The sequence below is a fragment of the Gracilinanus agilis genome, chromosome 1 (assembly GCF_016433145.1).
Source record: "Gracilinanus agilis isolate LMUSP501 chromosome 1, AgileGrace, whole genome shotgun sequence".
NCBI lineage: Eukaryota > Metazoa > Chordata > Mammalia > Didelphimorphia > Didelphidae > Gracilinanus > Gracilinanus agilis.
This window is the reverse complement of record NC_058130.1, coordinates 361,689,866-361,708,529: the sequence shown is the minus strand read 5'-3', so window position 1 is coordinate 361,708,529 and position 18,664 is coordinate 361,689,866. Positions and strand designations below refer to the sequence as shown.

The 18,664-nt window shown below is 35.9% G+C and overlaps 1 protein-coding gene across 2 annotated transcripts in view; it reads left to right on the top strand.

The window, feature by feature from the left end:
• Positions 1-1,670: 1,670 nt before the first annotated feature.
• The window catches only part of GPBP1 (GC-rich promoter binding protein 1), a 96,360-nt gene continuing 79,366 nt past the window's right edge, over positions 1,671-18,664 (top strand). For both annotated transcript variants that reach the window (XM_044663845.1, XM_044663838.1), the window contains exon 1: positions 1,671-1,966. The gene's annotated coding sequence lies outside the window, so the exon portion shown is untranslated. The remainder of the gene's footprint in view (positions 1,967-18,664) is intronic.

Here is an 18,664-nt window from a genome sequence, read left to right as displayed (position 1 = left end):
GGCCCCTAGTGGGACCGGCTCCCGGGTCCCGTTGGGGTGCCGCCGCCGCCGCCGCCTGGGGGCTGGGCCAGGTTTGGGCCGGAGGGGGGGTGGCGGGTACGACGTTCTCATTTGGCCCCCCCCCTCCGGCCTCCCGGCCCTTCTTCCAGCCTCTGGCCCCGCGACGTCTGTGGCTTGGGTTCCACTTCTTATCCTCCTCGCTTGGCCTGTCTCGCCCCGGACCCGGGCCAGGACCGTCTTCTTTCGTCCCGTGGCGGGGGAGACGAGCTGCCCTTCCCGGGAGGGAGATGGGGAAGGAGGGAGACACCAGCCCTAGAGGCTGAGGAGAAAGGCTTCCCTTCCCCCAGCGCAGATGGAAGTCTTCTCTTTTCTGAGCTAATCCCAAGAAAGGAGAGAACTTACACCTTAAGCCTGGGAGGGGGAAGTTTCTCCTTTGGGAAAAATTTCGTTTCTTGCCCCTAACCCCTAACATTTAAGCCATCTTTTCCTTTTCTACACATAGGTAAAAGAAATAATCCCCCCCTTTTAAAATATTCCATTGAGGCTTCGTATTTTTGTCCCTCCTCTAGTGTGTCGGACTTAGTAACAACTAGAGTTAACCCCACGGCATCAACACCTGTGTCTGCCTGCCTATAGGTCTATTTCCTTAGATGTTTTGAAGGGATAACAGTATTTAAAAATAAGAACAATTGGACTTTTCCGAGACGCCTCAGTTTCGATGTAAAAGGAGAAGAGTAAGGATATGTGATTAAATGTATAAGAGAGTGCCCTCTCTTAAACTCTCTTCTTCCCTTTTAGAGTTAAAAGAGTTTTTATTAGTAAACACAGCATCTTCTACCAGCTCTTTCTGTACTATGCAGTCACTTCTTTGTGTGCTATTTGCTTTTGGTCTGCAGTTTTTTGGTTTCTAGTTTCTTTTCAGCCCACTAGTCGTCCTTTGCTGGCTTTTATAGAGTTGTTTTTGAAACTTTTCACAGGTGATTAAAGCACTGAGATATGAACTTTTTTTTTTCCTTTCTAGGTTTGTTATTTGTGTTTAAAAAAATCCCTGGATATTTGGAGTGGCCATTATTTGGAATTATGATGACTGGATAATTCTGACCCAGAAGTTTATTAAAACTGGCAAGAAACAACTTGGAAGTGAATTGACAACAGTGAACAATTTCACTGCTCCACCACAAGAGTACAGGCACTTCTTCAGTATTTTGGTTCAGAACAAATTGTTTTAAGGGTTAAAGTAGTTCAGCTGGCAGAATTTTGCTGATTTTTTTTTTTTTTAGTTAATGTTCTTAAGCCAGAGCTGTAAGATATGTTTGATCTGTGTACTGAATAGTTTAAACAGTTTCAAATTACTGTTTAAACATTGCTGAAGTTTCATGGCAGATATTTTTACCTTTATTATAAATTTTAGGTATTTTGAAGTCCACCCTTTTCACTTTGCCATGGATCCTCTTTTCTAAATGAAGAGATAATAGAATCCAGAGGTTTTTTTCTTCTATCTTTTATTTAAGTGTAAATATATTTTCTAAAATGTTGCCCTTAACCAGCAATATGGTGGTATTGAGATAGCTGTTGTCTCTCTGTATATGCTGATGCTTAGGAATGCTCTTCACTTCAGATGTGAAATCTGCTTTTTGTTTTTTGCTTTTTGTGTTATAAAACGGATATTTCATCTGGAGTGGATGCTTATGACAGTGACATGTACACCAGATAATAAAGAAGAAAGGTTTCAGAAGATTTTACAATCTTAAATCCAAGGCTAATTCTGGAAATAGCCATATGAATAATTTAAAACAAAAGGATGGGTAGCTGACTTGAAGTAACTCTATGTCAAATAGCCACAGGTCAGGTACCTTCAAGGAACTTGGATATTATTTCAAAGGATTCAAAATAAAAAAACAAACTGGAAAGAGTGAAGATTCCAGAGAGAAAACTAACACCTTCCTGTGCAGTCCTGTTGGAATTTGTAAGTATCATGTAGTGTAAATCAGCATTGCTTTGAGTAAACTGTGATGGAAGTAAATTTTGTCTTGTGGTGTTAGAAGGCTTTCAGTTTCTTAAATTTTTGTTTGTTTCCAATTTCCAATACTGTTCTCTAAACTGATAAAACCCCTATCAATTTCAAGATCTATCTGCCCACCCCTACATCTTGACAGTCGCAAAGATTGAAGGAAATTTCTGTTCGAGTAGATGAATATTTATAAAAGGGAACCTTTGAGTCTTAAAAGTTTTGGAGTTAAATCTATGTGGTGAATGTTTATTTTTTGCTTTTGTGAAATGTTTTCCACCAGTCCACATCTGAAACTGTCTTTAGTTTATTCTACAATGTGGGAAAATGGGAATATGGCTTCCAATTCAACTTTTTGTTTTGTTTTGAAACATAAGTCTGAGTGTTTTGACCTTTTACTTAAGATTAATCACTTAAGGTTAATTTTAACAAGTTTTAGTTTAATGAATCTAATAATTTAAACATGACTTTTTGTTTTAGGGAATTAAAATCTGTGAAATATAATTAGTTTATTTTAGAGGAATATTTCATATAAATTTCTCTGTATGTTTAGTTTCAGAACAAATAACATTACCTTAGAAACTAAGGACCAAACAAATTTCCTTCAAAAGTTTGTATTAATTTTTTAGAAAAGATGTGAGGAAATAATACACAATGCATTGTTTTCTCCCAGAGTTCATGCTGACTTAACCTTTTAAACAATATTTCCCCCCCCTTTTTTTTTTAAGTTGAAGTTTAGTTGTATAAAGAATTAGCCTTTTTGCAGGTAGAACGGGAAAATTCACAATACTTAAATTTTTTATGATTGAATAGTATGAATGCATGTACCCTACACTAAATTAGCTTCTGCCCTTTAGAGAATTAATTAAATGATACCACCAGTCACAGGCCTGATCATTTCTTGAAGCTTTACTAATGCACAATTTTTTTGTAATGATTTACAATTTTCTTACCTTTAAATCCATAATTTAATGGACAGATTCTCATATCACTTAATTTTAGTTTAGGCTTATTTCATTACATTTCTTGCCTTCTTAAAGGTAATTAAATAGTTTTGAATACTTTCAGTTGTTACTGAGATATGTTAATTATGATTAGGAAAGGTGTCTTCAGAAACCTCCTAAATATTTTTCTCACTTTTTTGGGGGGGTGTATCCTCCCCCCATACCTTTTTTCTGGATAATAGTTAAAAATCTAAGAGAATTTGTGTTTTAGCTACTAAGGAGTTAAAAAATAATTATTTTTAATTTCTTATGTTCAGAGTAGTAACATTCCTTTTTTCTTCAGTTTTTTTTCAAGAATTTTTATAAATATCTTTAATTTTGTTATTAGTCATTTCTAGATAGAATCCTTTTCTTCCATCCTACTCTTAAGCTTTTCCTTTAATACAGAAAATCACTTAAGCAAAACCAGCCTACTGAGGACTTGAGTCTATCTGTAAATGCTACAGTCCACACTTGTAGTTCCTTACCTCTCCAAAGAAAGGAGGGGTGACTCATTATAAACATGAATTTTCTTCCTCTTTCTGCCAGTATAGACTTAAATAATGTGTTTTCTTTTTAGAAATAATGTTCTACCTCTAAAGGGGTATTTGATTTCTAATTTTTCTTATTTATTAGTTGAAGAGTGCTCTTTCCTTACCAAGCCAAGAAATAAATTCCAGAATTATGAGGCATTTAGAATTAGATATCTAGTGAGTTACTGCTTATTCAGTACTGCCATTTAGTTAGTGCACGTATTCATTTACTAGTCTTTATCATTTGACTTAGTTGGCTCTGGATAATATGCTGGACCTGGAGTCAGTAAGACTTGAGTTTTATTTTGACCTCAGACATTTATTAGCTATGTAACTCCTGACAAGTCACTTACCATGTAACTCCTGACAAGTCACTTACCATGTTTAAGTCAGTTTCCTTATTTGTAAAATGAGCTGGAAAAGGAAATGGCAAACTAGTATCTCTGCCAAGAAAAACCCAAATAGGAAGAGTCAGACAAGACTGAAAGTATTTAACAACAATATTATTAGACTTATTTCCACTTCAAATGATAATTTGAATGATTTTAGGTAGGAAATTAGAATACTTCTGAATTAAAGACATTACAAAAGATACTACAAAAGTGTTTTTTTGGAGGTTATTTTTGCTGCTTCCATTGTTCTTCATTGGAGGTCTTCAAGCAAAAGCTGATGATCACTTGTTGGAGAATAATGTAAGAAGTGTTCTTGATCTGATATAGGTTGGATTATGTGGCTTTTGAAAAAGGTTTTGACTGAAAATTTTAATTTATTTTTATTTTTAAATATATTTCCATGTTTACATGATTCATTTTCTAATCCCTCCTCCCAGAGCCGACAAGCAATTCTGCTGGGTTGTACAAATGTTATCACTTGTTACCCATTTCCATATTATTCACATACCCATATATACATGTGATAAGTGATATCATCTCTGACTGAAATTTTGTTAGCCTCCTTTTCCAGGGAGAACTAGGAAAGAACATTCATGGAAGGGAATGGTCAAGAATCACTTATAAGGTGCTGAAAGGTCCAGGAAGAATGAAGACTAATAAAAGGACTTTGGATTTAGCAATTAAGAGGGCCGGGGCATCCTTTGAATTTCAGTAGAATGGTGGGGATCCAAAGTCATATTGCTAAGAATTAGAAAGTGAAAGTAGTAGATTTTGTTTAATAGGAGTTTAGCAGTAAAAGAGAGAAGAGTAAAGATGAAGAGAATTTGAGACTAGAAAATGATGGCAAGGTTTTTTTTTCCTCCCCTTAAAGATGGATTCAGGAGAGGTATGTTTGTAGGCAGTCTGGGAAGGAGCTAACTAGAAGCTGAAATTTAATTTGCAAATGGGCTACTACCTTCCCTTCCAATACTGGAACCAAGAATCTCTAGTTAGTGGGAGGGAGAGTTGAGGGGAGCTTATTAGAAAGCTTCCACTTAGGATTTAAAAGAATTCAAAACTATTTAAATCCTCCCCCCTCCCCCCCAGCCTTTCCTCCCCAAACTCCTTTAAAGTTGAGGATCTCAGAGATCTTTGGTCCTGTGCTATTTAAAAAAAAGAAATTAATGCCTTGGATGTGAGGGCATTGTTGATATATCTGTTAAATTTGTAGGTTAGAAATAGTGGAGAGAGATAGCTAATAGGTTGGATGGCAGGATTCAAAAAAGATCTCAACTGATGGAATAAATCTAGTAAGATGAAATTTAGAGAGAGATTTTAAATATAGAATGGACTGCTTAAGGAGATATTAAATATTCCTCCTCTTACTGGAGGTCTTCTACTTGTTGGAAATAGCTTTCCCTGTAGGTATGACTTGGGCAAGATGGCTTCTAATTCTGTTAAGGTCTTTGATTCTTTTGTATATTTAGTAGTGGATAGTTGGTTAGGATTATTTTTGAGATCAAGGTTTCCTTAACTTTTTTTTTTCTCCCTGGATGGAAACTTTTGCTAATGCAGATGAGCATCTTTTTTGAAATTTAAGAATTGTCTGAGTCTCAGAGAAGTTCATTGACTGTTTCAAGTCTGTCTCAAGGGCTCATTACTGAGCCCGGTTGTGTTGGAGGAAGACTTGAACCTAGGTTTTCTGATTCCTACATTAGCCCCCTATTCACTGACCTCCTTGGAACTTAAATCTTTGAATATTTGAGAATTTGAGTCAAATCCCTGAATTTAAGTGTGATTATGAATTTTAAAAAAATCTGTGTACAATCAACACTTTATTTGATTTAGGATTAACATCTTGTGGTTCCATAAGCATTACAGGCAAATTGCTGGTGGTCCACAAATACCTAAACTTTCTTACACCTCTTGAATTTTTTCTCCACATTTCTTATTCTGTTCTTTTTCTTTGTAAGCCTAATGGTGGTACTCCTGATTAGTATTGCCTATTAAATGGGTTGTTGATTCCTTTATTTATTCTGTGAATCATAGGATCACTGATCTAGAACTGAAAGGTGTCTTAAAGGTCAGGATAGTCCTTTGCCCTCATTTTACAGATTAAATAGAAGAGAAGTGACTTGGTCAAAGTCACACAGGTAGGAAAATAGTAGAGCCAGGATTAAACTCGAGTCTTGTGATTATAGATTCAGGGTATTTTCATTGCAGTTACTTCGAACACCAAAAGAAGAAGAAAAAGGGGAAATTTTATCCTTTATTTTGCTATTGGTTTGCAGCTGTTATTTGGGGGAAGGGGGCTGAAAACAAAGAGGAAAGGGAGGGGTTTTTGGAGGCTATCCATTTTTACTTTTTACAGAAGGAGGATTAAGTATATGATTATTAGATTCATATTTTCTTTTTTCCCTGGAGAGCTGAAGTAAATTTTAGAAATATTGGATCTGTAGGGCATAACATAAAACTAGAGGTGGTTAGGCATAAGTAAAGAATAAAAGGAAGGAGGAGATGGGGTTGAGAATATGCAATTTAAGTGAAAAAATAGTAACTAAAATGTAGTGGAATTAACATATTGAAGTTTTATCTTAGTGCCTTTGACTACAACTAGTTCTGTCTCAATTCAATTACATTAACATTAAGACTTGTGTAGAAGGTACTGGGGATACAATGTAAAAGGGAAAAATTATGGTTGGACTGGATATTTAAGAGTTTTGGTGGACAGGAAATTGATTACACATTTTCTAAATTAAAGATCCAAGTTAGGATGACTTCTATGGTAGTTTATTTACAAATATGATAAGTGAAGGTAGGGAAAATGAGACAGAGAGTTAGTTACTCAGGCCTAGTCAGAAGGCCAGAACCTTCAGGGGCCCCAGCAGCGGGGCACAGAGGTTAATTAAACAAGGCTTCTAGCCATGAGACCTCCTCTAGGATGAGAAGCCTCTTTTTAGGCTAGGCCCTCCAGAAACATCCAGGGAAAAGAAAGGGAGTCAGCTTAATTTACCCGCGTGACAATTCAAAGGGAAGCAGTCTGAGGTCTCAAACCAGAGCTCCTCCAAGGACAAGTTCAAAGGGCAAAATCTCCCTCACTGGAAGTTACCATCATATTTCAAAGATAGTTCTTTGTGTCACTTCCTGTGTCCACCTCTAGTACTATGTGGACAAAAGCAGTCAGTTGTTTTTGATTTGTTACTTACTATCACTCGAGGGTCACAGACCTCCCCCCTCACCACTTAATTCTAAGTTGGGTGAGGTGACACATTCCTGGTGGCTAAAGTCTAAAGAATGAATAGGGGTGAACTAATTCCATTTTCACAACAAAGATGAAAAAAATGAGTCGCAATCCTTAAAGAGGCTACAGGAGAGAGTGTGAAGGGCATGCACACAGATAAGTATAATAATACAAAATAGAATTTAAGGAGATAAAGGTGAGATAGAAAATTGTGAGATAGAAGTTGGGGGATTTGGGGAATAATACAGTGGGGAATAGGTTGAATTTGTAATCAATAGGATCTGGGTTTAAACTGGAAGGATTTGGAATAGATTAGCATTAAGGTCCCTTCTGAATATTTTTTTAAAAAAAATATAATTCTTACCTTCTGTCTCAGAAAGGCAGAAGAGTGGTAAGGGCTAGGCAATGGCGGTTAAGTGACTTGCCCAGGGTCACACAGCTAGGATGTATCTGAGGCTAGATTTGAACCCAGGACCTCCCATCTCTTGCCCTGGTTTTCAATCCAGTGAGCTATCCAGCTGCCCCCTCTAAATTTCTTTATGATCTTATGGTAAATGTTTCCTTTTTCTTTAACTCCTTAATGCTAGGTCCTGAAGTCATCATGTTATAGTGGGAAGACCAATGGCCTGGGTTTCACGAGATTGTGTTCTGTTCTAGGCTTTTTCACAATTTAGCTTTTTGACATTAGGTGTGTGGATTAACCTTTTTTGTTCTTAGGGTTGACCTAAATTAAGCAGCTGTCATCCACCCTTTTGGTCATTGTGATAAAGTCATGTGCACTTTTTTCCCCCAAAGGTTTACAAAGGAAACCAAAAAAATTGAAAATGTTATTTTTCCCCATTCAAGTTTACAGACCCCATGAATCTATCCAGAGATTAATCAAGGTATCTCAGATTAAGAACCTCAAGCCTAGAGGAACACTTTTAGCTCTAAGATTCTTTCCAATTCAGGTCTGGGTATTTCTAGGCTACTATAGTAATAAATGCTATAATAACAAGACATTAAAGTCCCCTATGTGCTGTATGGGAAGGGCAGGCTAGACCTACCTTTTTATTTTAAGGCCATACTTCTCTGGCAGTATAACCTTTTTTTGGCTCAGGAAGGTAATTCTGCCTCTCCTATCAGTATATTGCTAAGCTTTTATTCTTTGCCCTTCTAACAGTTTACAAACTCTTTATTTCATATAGAATAGTCACTCTAGGTTCTTGGTCCCAAATTTCTGTTCTTAACAGCTTGGTTACTTTTGGTTTTCTCTTTTAAAAGTTTCTGAATTAGTTTTCTAATCAGATTTTTCTTTGTTCAGATTTCTGTGTTCATTTAAAAAGACTTTAGAAACATAATCTTAGCAAAAGTGTAACTTTTTTCCAGTCCCTGTTCAAATAATACTTAACCCTAGTGTGCATTTCCTTTGAAAAACTCAATTAAAACATACCAGTCCAAGCAGATTTTCAGCCTGTTTCCCTAAGAACTACACTGATAGTGAATGAATTCTGTACTCTTTCACCCTCTGCCCTTCCCTCTCTAATGTCCACAAGTGCAATACTATAGAAATGTACTATTTTAATGAATGACCATTTACAAATGGATTAATTCATGATCATAACCTTCTGTGAAATATTTGACATGAGAAAACTAATACTATTAAAAATCTCCATAAAGAAATTTGTTCTTAGTTATGAATTTGGAAAGGGCTACCTTTAATTTGTTCAGCAGTGAAACTAAACTGTCACCTCTTGATATCACTGAATCACAGTAACTTCGATATTATGTACTATTCATAGGATTTGAACACATTCAACAATTTCTTACCTTTATGAGCACCTCATTGAATGTGGCAACTCTTTATGGAGAAGGTGGTTTGACCTTTGTAGAAGAATGTAACCTGAAGGTTTATTAATATAAAACAAATTATCTGTTAGGCAGTAAATTCTACTTAAAGTGAATTTTCTCAGTGTCATATTGCCAGTGTTTCTTGAGTGCTTTGTAATTAATTGAGTGATAGTCAGACTTCAACATCGTAACTATTTAGAAATGGATGCAGAAGGAATGAGAGAAGGGAAAGGAAACAGTATTTATTAATAACCTACTATGTGCTAGCCATTGCAAAGCATTTTACAAAGGTTATCTCATTTGATCCTCACAGCTCTTGTGAGGTAGAAGCTCTTATAATTCCTTTTCTACAGTTGAGAAGACTCCTCATAGACCAGAGGTTATTGCCCAGGCTCACATGGCTAGCCAAGTGTCTGAGGCCTTCAGGTCTTCCTGACTCCATGTGTGGTGCTCTGTTCATTGCAACATGATTGTTGGTTTCTTTTTTGTCCTGGTACAGAGGGTAAAAAAGAGAGATCTAACTAGGATTAGAGGCTTTTGTGCTTCATGAAAAATGAAAGGGCATGAACATTTTTCTCATTTACTAGTAGAAGGGAAGAAAAGAATTGAAGGGACCAAGTAGTGTAGCTAAATTCTGGTGAGTGAATCCTCTGTTTTCACTTACATAATAAAGTTTAAAAAAATTCTATGGCTATTGCAATTTGCCTATTAGAATTTTATCCACAGAACTCTGAATCAGAGAACACTATCTCTTGTCTAAGGCATATAGGTTTTATTGTTACAATATGTATTATCCTGAGTTACTGGTCTTAAGCTTTAAAAATGGAAACATTTTGGACTCCTCCCCTTGTTTTCCTAAAACTTTATTAAAAAGAGGGTGAAGTACTGTTTCCATAGTAACTGTAAGTAGGAAATAGTACAAAAACATCACCTTGAACTGAAAGTTCAGGAATGTGCATCATTCATGTGAAATGGAGTATTTATATTTGCAAGATATGGCATAGAAGGATTAAGTAATTTATTTACATATATCCTCTAAACATCAGCGGTACCAAGTCTAGGAAGACCCAGGTTAAGTGATTTCTCTGATACAGTATACTATTTTAACCCTTGAAAATGTGCCTTACAGTACAGATTAGGAAAAAAAACCAATAGCCCTTAAATCTATATTCCATAGGATCATAGTTCAAGAACTGGAAGTTTATTGATTGATATCCTTTCTCAAACAGTCACTGTTTGAGGAGGGGATTGTGGGAGACACAAAGGAAGGCAGGGGTGAAAAAGGAGTGACTGTTTTTCTTTGGTACGGTATGCTCCGTTGGTTTTAAAAATTTTAATGGTTGACAGAGACAACCAGAGGTAAGCAGTTTTAATTTTTTTCTTTTGCCTTTTACTTGATTTAAATTTCAGTAAATTATCTGTTAAGATTTGTGGTCTAGCAGAAAGTACTACATTTAGAGCAAGAGGATACTGAGTTACTGGCTCTGTTACTACCTGTGGTCATGGGCAAATCATTTTTTTTGTCTTGCTTCAAAAATTCCCTCATTTTATAGAGGAGGAAGACCAAAAACAATTGATTTGGTCAGGCTCACAGAAACCTCAAGAGGAAATTAGCACAAGTTTCTCCCTTTCTGAGAAATGAGGAAAATGAGATGTAAGGTCACATAACTAGTAAATGGAAGCACAAGAATTTGTAAGATTTTAAAATGATTTCCACTGTACTAGTCCCTTGCTTTCTTTTTCAAAAAATTATTTATTTAAAATAATAAATTTCCACATAAGTTTTCTGAAGTTATATGATCCATATTGTTTTCTTCTTTTTCTTCTCTCCTTCCTCCTGGAGCTGAAGAGCAATTCAATCTGGGTTATGTATGTATTATCATGCAAAACATTTCCATATAATTCATTTTTGTAAGTGAGTAATCTTATAAGATTCCCCCCGCCCCCCAAATATGCACAAATAAACAAGTGATAAATCATGTTTTCATCTGCATTTCAACTCCCAACAATTCTTTCTCTGGAGGTGCATAGCATTCTTTTTTCAGATGTTCCTCAGAATTGTCCTGGATCATTGTATTGCTGTTAGTAGCAAAGTCTGTCACATTTGATTGTTCCACAGTTACTGTGTATGGTATTCTCCTGATTTCTGTTTAATTCACTCTGCATCATTTCATGTAAGTTTTTTCTAGTTCTTTCTGAAATCATCTATTCATCATTCCTTTATAGCATGATACTTTTTCCTCACCATCATATATCACAATTTGTTTTGCAGTTCCCCAATTGAGGGACATCCTTTACTTTCCAATTCTTTGCCACCACAAAAAGAACAGCTATTAATATTTTTGTACAATAAGATCCTTTCCCATTTTTATTTTTATTTTTCCCCCAGATTTAAATATTTTATTTTTTTAGAAAAGTTATCCATGGTTACATGATTCATGTTCTTACTTTCCCCTTTAACCCCCGACCTCCTCTCCCCATCCCATAGCCAACTTGAATTTCCACTGGTTTTAACATGTGTGATCAATCAAGACTTATTTACATATCATTGATAGTTGCATTGGTGTGGTCCTTTTGAGTCTACATTCCCAACCATGTCTTCATCAACCCATGTGTTCAAGCAGTTGCTTTTCTTCTGTGTTTCCACTCCTGCAGTTCTTTTCCATAAATCTCTCAGAATTGTCCTGTGTCATTGCATTGCTGCTAGTACAGAAGTCCATTATATTTGAGTGTACCACAGTGTATCAGTCTCTGTGTACAGTGTTCTTCTGGCTCTGCTCCTTTCACTCTGCATCAATTCCTGGAGGTCTTTCCAGTTCACATGGAATTCCAACAGTTTATTATTCCTTTGAGCACAAAAGTATTCCATCACCAACATATACCACAATTTGTTCAGCCATTCCCCAATTGAAGGGCATACCCTCATTTTCCAGTTTTTTGCCACCACAAAAAGCACGGCTATAAATATTTTTGTACAAGTCTGTTTATCTATGATCTCTTTGGGGTACAAACCCAGCAATGGTATGGCTGGATCAAAGGGCAGCCAGTCTTTTAGAGCTTTTTGGGCATAATTCCAAATTGCCATCCAGAATGGTTGGATCAGTTCACAACTCCACCAGTAATGCATTAATGTCCCAATTTGCCACATTTCCTTCAACATTTATCATTTTCCTTTACTGTCATAATGACAATCTGATAAGATGTGAGGTGGTACTTCAGAGTTGTTTTAATTTGCATTTCTAATCAAGAAGGATTTAGAACATTTTTATTTAGTTTTAATTTCTTCATTTGAAAGCTGCCTATTCATATCCTTTGGCCATTTATTAGTTGGGGAATGAATCTGATTCTTATAAATTTGACTTAGTTCTTTATATTTTTGAGAAATGAAACCTTTATCAGAAATTTGTTATAAATTTTTTTCCCAGTTGTTTCTCTTCTAATCTTGGTTGCATTGGTTTTGTTTGTACAAAACCTTTAATATAATCAAAATTATTCATTTTACATCTTGTAATGTTCTCTATCTTTTGTTTGATCATAAATTCTTCCCTTCTCCATAGATCTGACAGGTAAAAACTACTCTGTGTTCCCCTAATTTACTTATAATATCTCTTTTGCTTTCATATTGCAAATAGTAGGTGAGTAATTTTTAGGTCTGGATCCTTTATAGACTTTGAAAATTCTATTTTCCTGTGTTTACTGAACAAGAGGTAAAAATTCCACCATAATGATCTCTGGAGAGTTCTCCACCCAAACCAAACTCTTCTAGGTTCTTGGGTCATCCTTTTTTTGGGGGGAGGGGTGTGAAAAGCTTACAGGTAGATTTTTCTAGGTCATCCTTAACTATGGTTTAGAAATCCTATATAACATGGTTAGTCTATAAAGGTGAATGGTAGTTTTTTTCATAACCACTAGTGTTTTAAAGAGGTTCTGCTGTAATTAGGCTATCTCAAACTATCTTTTTTTCCAAGCTGTGTCAGATAGAAAAGAATATTTTTTAAACTTATATTAAGAGGGTCTTGAAAACGTGTGAACCTGTAAAAAATTCTAGGTAAATCAAGCCCTTTAAATAGCCTAAACTTTGTATGTCCAGGAAAGGAAGTAAAACAAGAATATATTTTGAGGATTGGATGAAGAAAAGTTTTATGCATAAAAGAATGTATTTCTGGTAGTCAGCCCTTTCTTAAAAAATGATCTTGTCATACAAATTTCGCTGGGACTTTGAGATAAGCAAAATAAAGGCACTTTTCTTGGACTATGCAAGGGATTGTGATTATTCAGATAACAAAGGGATCTTAAAAAATCTTTTTAAAAAGTGGCCTAAAGCATGATATTTGAGATCAGTCTTATGGTGGGATCTCAGTGATTCAGGTTGAGGCAACTCTTGGGAAATCAATTGACTACCTGCTGTTCTACCCTCTTTTGGCTTTAAATGTTTCTTATCCAGTTTTCTTCTTCCTTTAATAGAATAAGGAACTTTAGACATAACCTTTTTCAAGTATCTTCTCCTTTTACTGCCTGTTTACTTCGGTTAGTCATTTCATTCCTCTGAAGTAACATTACTGTTACTTCATTTGTAAAAATAAGGTTGGACTAGATGACTTTTAAGTTCACTGAAATCTAAATCTAGTGATTCACAGAAATTTTCTACCAGTCAAAAGGGAATTCTTATCCCAGGGACACAGACCTTAGGAAAAGAAACTCCCAGACTATTACAAGGGGTCCATGATACACAAAAAGTTAAGAACCCCTGCCCTGACTACAAGTGCCACTCCAAATCCCTAAACAAAGGAATCATCATGAGCAACTTGTCACTGAATATTCATGAATTAGAATAAAGCCCACACTAGCAAGGGACAGAAAATTAGCCAACAGAACAGTTATTTTATATCGATATGTGCTATTTTTATGTTAAATATTTGTTTTTTTATATTGTATATGTAGCTTATGGTTGTTACTTATATTATCACCTTTTTTCTCTTCCATTTTTTCTTATCTCCCATCATTGGGGCAAAGCGAAGAACAGTAAAGAGTTACTCTGAAATTGCTGCAAGAGAAGGCTGAAATTTTTCTGGGGGAAAACATCTTAGTAGTATAATAGTTCATTATAAAAATTAATTTGTATCATTAGAGAATTTTTCCTGATGATGAGGCCCTCTTCTGTCTCTACACTGTCTGAAGGTATATAGAAAAAATGCCTTCAAATCTAAATAATAAGCCCTTACATCTCTCCTGAATTCAACCACCTGTCTCCTGGACAGCTTCACCTGAATGTGCCACTGGCATCTGAAAACTAACATGTTCAAAAAGGAACATTTTCTCACTTTCCCATCCCATTCCCATGTGACATTCCTCCACACTTTTCTGTTTATGTTGATACCAGTATCCTTTTACTTCAGTAGATTTCTAATGTTGAAATTGTGATTCTTCATTCAGTTTTACCCTTTATACTTAGTCACTTGCCAAATCTTAGGAATTCCATCTCCAAACATTTTCCATCAATTACATTTTCTCTATTCTCATAGCTTTTACTCTAGGTAAGGCCCTAATCATTTAAAATCTGTCAAAATCTGTCTTCTCCCTCTCCCCCTCAGTTGAGTACACAAGAAAAAGCATAAAAATGTATAGTCAAATAAAAACAAACTTCCATATTGACCATATTAAAATCTCATTCTGTAGTGCAGGTTCTTCACCTCTCTATCTTGAGGTATAGATAGCATGTTTCATTATAAGTCCTTTGGAATCATGATTGATCACTACACTGATAGAGCAGCACAAAATAATTCTGTCACACACCATAACTTGTTTATTCATTCTCTAGTTTATGGATATTCCCTTGGATTCCTCTTAGAGTTTATTTTGCTTAGGACAAATTGTTCCCATAAATCCCCCTCCCCTCTTCTCTTTGTTTCTTATTTCCCTTTGGAGTGAAATGTTTTTTATCTCTGCATGTGTATGTATTTGTGACCCATTCAGTTAAGAGTTCACTACAAGTGTCTCTTCTTCCCCACCACCCTTTGTATACATGTCTACATAATGATTATGTGAGATAATTTTCTCTTAATTTCCCTTTCCTAGTGTATTCTCTTGTCTTCTTAAGGTTTCTAAGACAGAACCACTCCTAGGCCTTGTCTAATTGCATTTCTTCTATGACTTCTGATTATTTGAGTGTAAGCATTTCATCATTATTTACTCTTTTATTGTTCATTCATGTTTCTTTTCTGTGTTTGAACTTAAAGAGTTTCTATGCAACGCTGGACTTTTCATCAGAAATGCTTGAAAGTCTTTGTTAGAGATATATTTCCCATAGCATTATAATCATTTTGTTTAGGTAAGTTATTCTTTGCTGTAAGGTTATATCCTTTGCCTTCTGAAATACCATATTTTTAAGTTCTCCACTCCTTTGTAGTAGTTACTGCTAAATCGTGGGTGATCCTGACTCATTAGTACTTTTTAATTCCTACTGGGTGTTTGCAATGTTCTTTTTTTTTTAACCTGGAAACTTAGATTTTGGCTATAATGTTCCCTGGGAGTTTTTATTTTCTTTCCTGAGATGGCCAATGGATTCTTTATCTACTTTGAACATTTCATGAATTAGGATGTCTAGGCCTTTTCTTTTGGTCATGATGTTCAGATAGACTCATACTGGTGAATTTATGATATGTGTGCTGGAGAGTTGCTCTCCTCCCCCTCTCTCCTATGCCTTAGGACAGCTTTCAATCACCTGCCCCTCTGCCCAGCAGCCCAATGGTAACCCTTCCTCCCCTGTCTGGGCTAAGAGGGTGGCTCACATGCAGTGTGAGGGTTGCAGTTTGGGCATGAGGTCTCTAAAAGGTTTACCATCACTGAGATAGACCAATAATTCCTAAACTTTTTCTTGATTTGTTTTCCAGGTCATTTCTTTTTGCTGTGAGATACTTATATTTACTTATATTTTTTCCACCTTCCTACTTTGTTTTAATGTTTTCTTATTGTCTCATGAAATCATTGATTCGCATTTGGTCCATTTGAATTTTCAGGGAGTTTGTTGCTTAGGTAAGGTTTTTTCCTCTTATACCGATATGTCAGTTCCCTTTCCAAGTCTGTCTTCCCATTTCCATTTTTTCCCCTTCTCATTTCCAGTTTTTTCCTCAAACATTCTTTATAAAAATAATTTTGAACTTTTTCTTAACAATTCTTTTTCTCTTCCAGGAATGCTAATTGTGTTTATGCCCATGCTGTGTTTTTTCTTTGAGACTTTAATTGTAGATGTTTTGGGATTATTCTCTTCTGGGATCATTATTTGTGTCGTAAGCTTCCCTGCTACTATAATAGCTCAATGTGGTTGTCTTTTTTGTTGTTGTTTGCTTGTTTTTCGAGTCTTCTTCCTGACTTTGGTCTTGAGATTAGGGCTAGGCTTTGTGGTACTTCTGGAGAAAGGTCTGGTTAGTCTTGTTGCTATATCCTAAGATTTACGGATGGGCTGGAGACTTGTAAGCTTTCAGGGCACCTAAAGTGGTCTGATCCAGAGCAAAGAATGCTTGTTGCCCCATTGGACTGAGCTCCACAAGTTCCTAAACTGAATTCTAGTCTGAGCAAGAACAAGACTACTTATGCAGCTCTATCAGTCTGTTGGAAAGCTTTGTTGGTTCAGAGATCTAGAATTGTTGCCTCCTCATTGGTCTGGGATTTTCCCCTTGGTTTATTCATCTGCAGATTGGGGTAAAGGCTGAAAATGAGACACTGTTCTGTGCCTGGGTTCTGAGTTACACTGTTGCTGCTGCTGGGTTTTTAATTTCTTCTCTCATTATGCTATCTAGAACCTTCCTACCTGGGAACACTGTCCCCCTGTACAAGATCTCCTTTAGATTGCCTTATGTCCTTTACCTGAAATTGGTTAGTGGACAATGAAAGCTGCCAGTTTACAACTATTCTTCGCCTAGTATGCATTGAGTAGTTCCAGGGGTTCACAGTCACTTCCTGAGCTCTAAAGTGCTCTCTGTATGTGTTCTAGCCTGACCCCAGTTCCCATTGTGCACAGATTTTCCCTCTCTCCCTATTCTCACCTGGGCTAGATAAATGCCTCACTGACTTTCTGGATTTCCCTATCAAGATGTGCTCTGGTGCTTATTCTTGAACTGTTTTAGAGTTTTGTGGAGGGAAGCTTGTGGCACTGCTTAAAACTTCTTTATCCCCTTGGCACCACTTCCTCCAAGAACCCCACATCACTTTTCAGACTGGCAATAGCTTTCTATTGTTTTTTTTTCTATTGCTCCAGTTTTCCCCCTTTTCCAATCTATCCTTCATTTAGTTGTCAAATTAATATATTCCTAAAACCTCATTACAGTACAAAAATTTTTAGTGACTCCCTTTTGTTTCTAGGTTAAAATGTTAATTCCTCAGCTTGGTGTATCTAAAAGCCTTTTGATATCTGGTTCCAGAGAACCATTTGATAATTACTTCACGTTTATTTCCCTTCATTCCTTCAATCTTCCAATCAAACTGGTCAATTGACTGCTGCCCTGGGCATTCTGTCTGCTACTACATGCCTTTCCATAAGATTTCCCTCATGCCTGGAATAGATTCCTTCCTCATCTTTTCCTCTTAGAATCCTTATCTTTGAAGATTTGAGTTTATATATCTCTTCAGGGAAGCCGTTTTGATTACCCTAGTTTTTAGAATTCTCTTTGTCAAGTTACCTTGTTATTTACATGTCTGACACATTTTATCTCCCAGTAGAATGTAAATTTTTTGAGGTCAGAGAACTACTTTGTCACTCTTTTTTCTTTGTATCCTTAGAGTTTAGAACCTTACCTTTAACGTTGTCATTTGCAAAATCTACCAACACATTAACCCATCCAGCCAGATATGTAACACTTTCTACTTGTAAACTTTGAACTCTACAGAGAGGAGGAAAGTGATGTGTCTGGCATGTTTCAGGACCAAGATTTATCATGAACAATAATCAGAGATCCTCCTACCTCTTAGTGCTGTTTTCATTTAGGGGTAAGTGTAGCTGTTCTCTTGGTTCTGCTGACTTTATTCTTTATCTGCTCACATGACTCTGAATTTGTCCTACTAATTTCATATTGTTCATGTATTCCTTAATCTATAGGTGTCTTCTTGCTTATAGGTTTTTAACACCACAAAAAAGTTCTCCTTATGTATATTTTGTGACCTTCCTTTTTGTCCTTGACCACCTGACCAGTAGTGGGATTTTTGGATCAAAGGGATTGAACTATTGAGTAATACTTCTTACAGAATTTCAGATTGTTTTCTAGTAAAATTGGACCATTTCACATGTCCTCTGTCATTTTCCTGTGTATGAGATGAAATCTTGGAATTGTTTTAATTCTCATTTCTCTTTGTGATATATAGAACATTTCCAAGTAGTGATTGTTAGCTTGCAATTCTTCCTTTGAAAACTATATCCTTTGACCAATTATCTACTTAAGAATTACTTTTATATTCGTGTCATTTCTCTACAAACATTGCATATCCTAGTTTTTTCTAGAGATTTATTTGATTTGAAGATTTCCCTTTTTCCCCCAATATCTTTTGTTATTCTGGCTATATTGATTAACCTTGCACTCACTTTTTAATGCTATATATTTGAAATAGTGTGTTTTATCTTTTATAATTCCCTCTCCATCTTTGATTTGGTTGTGAATTTTCCCTCACTTTTTTAAAAATAATTTTTATTTTTTAGAAAAGTTATCATG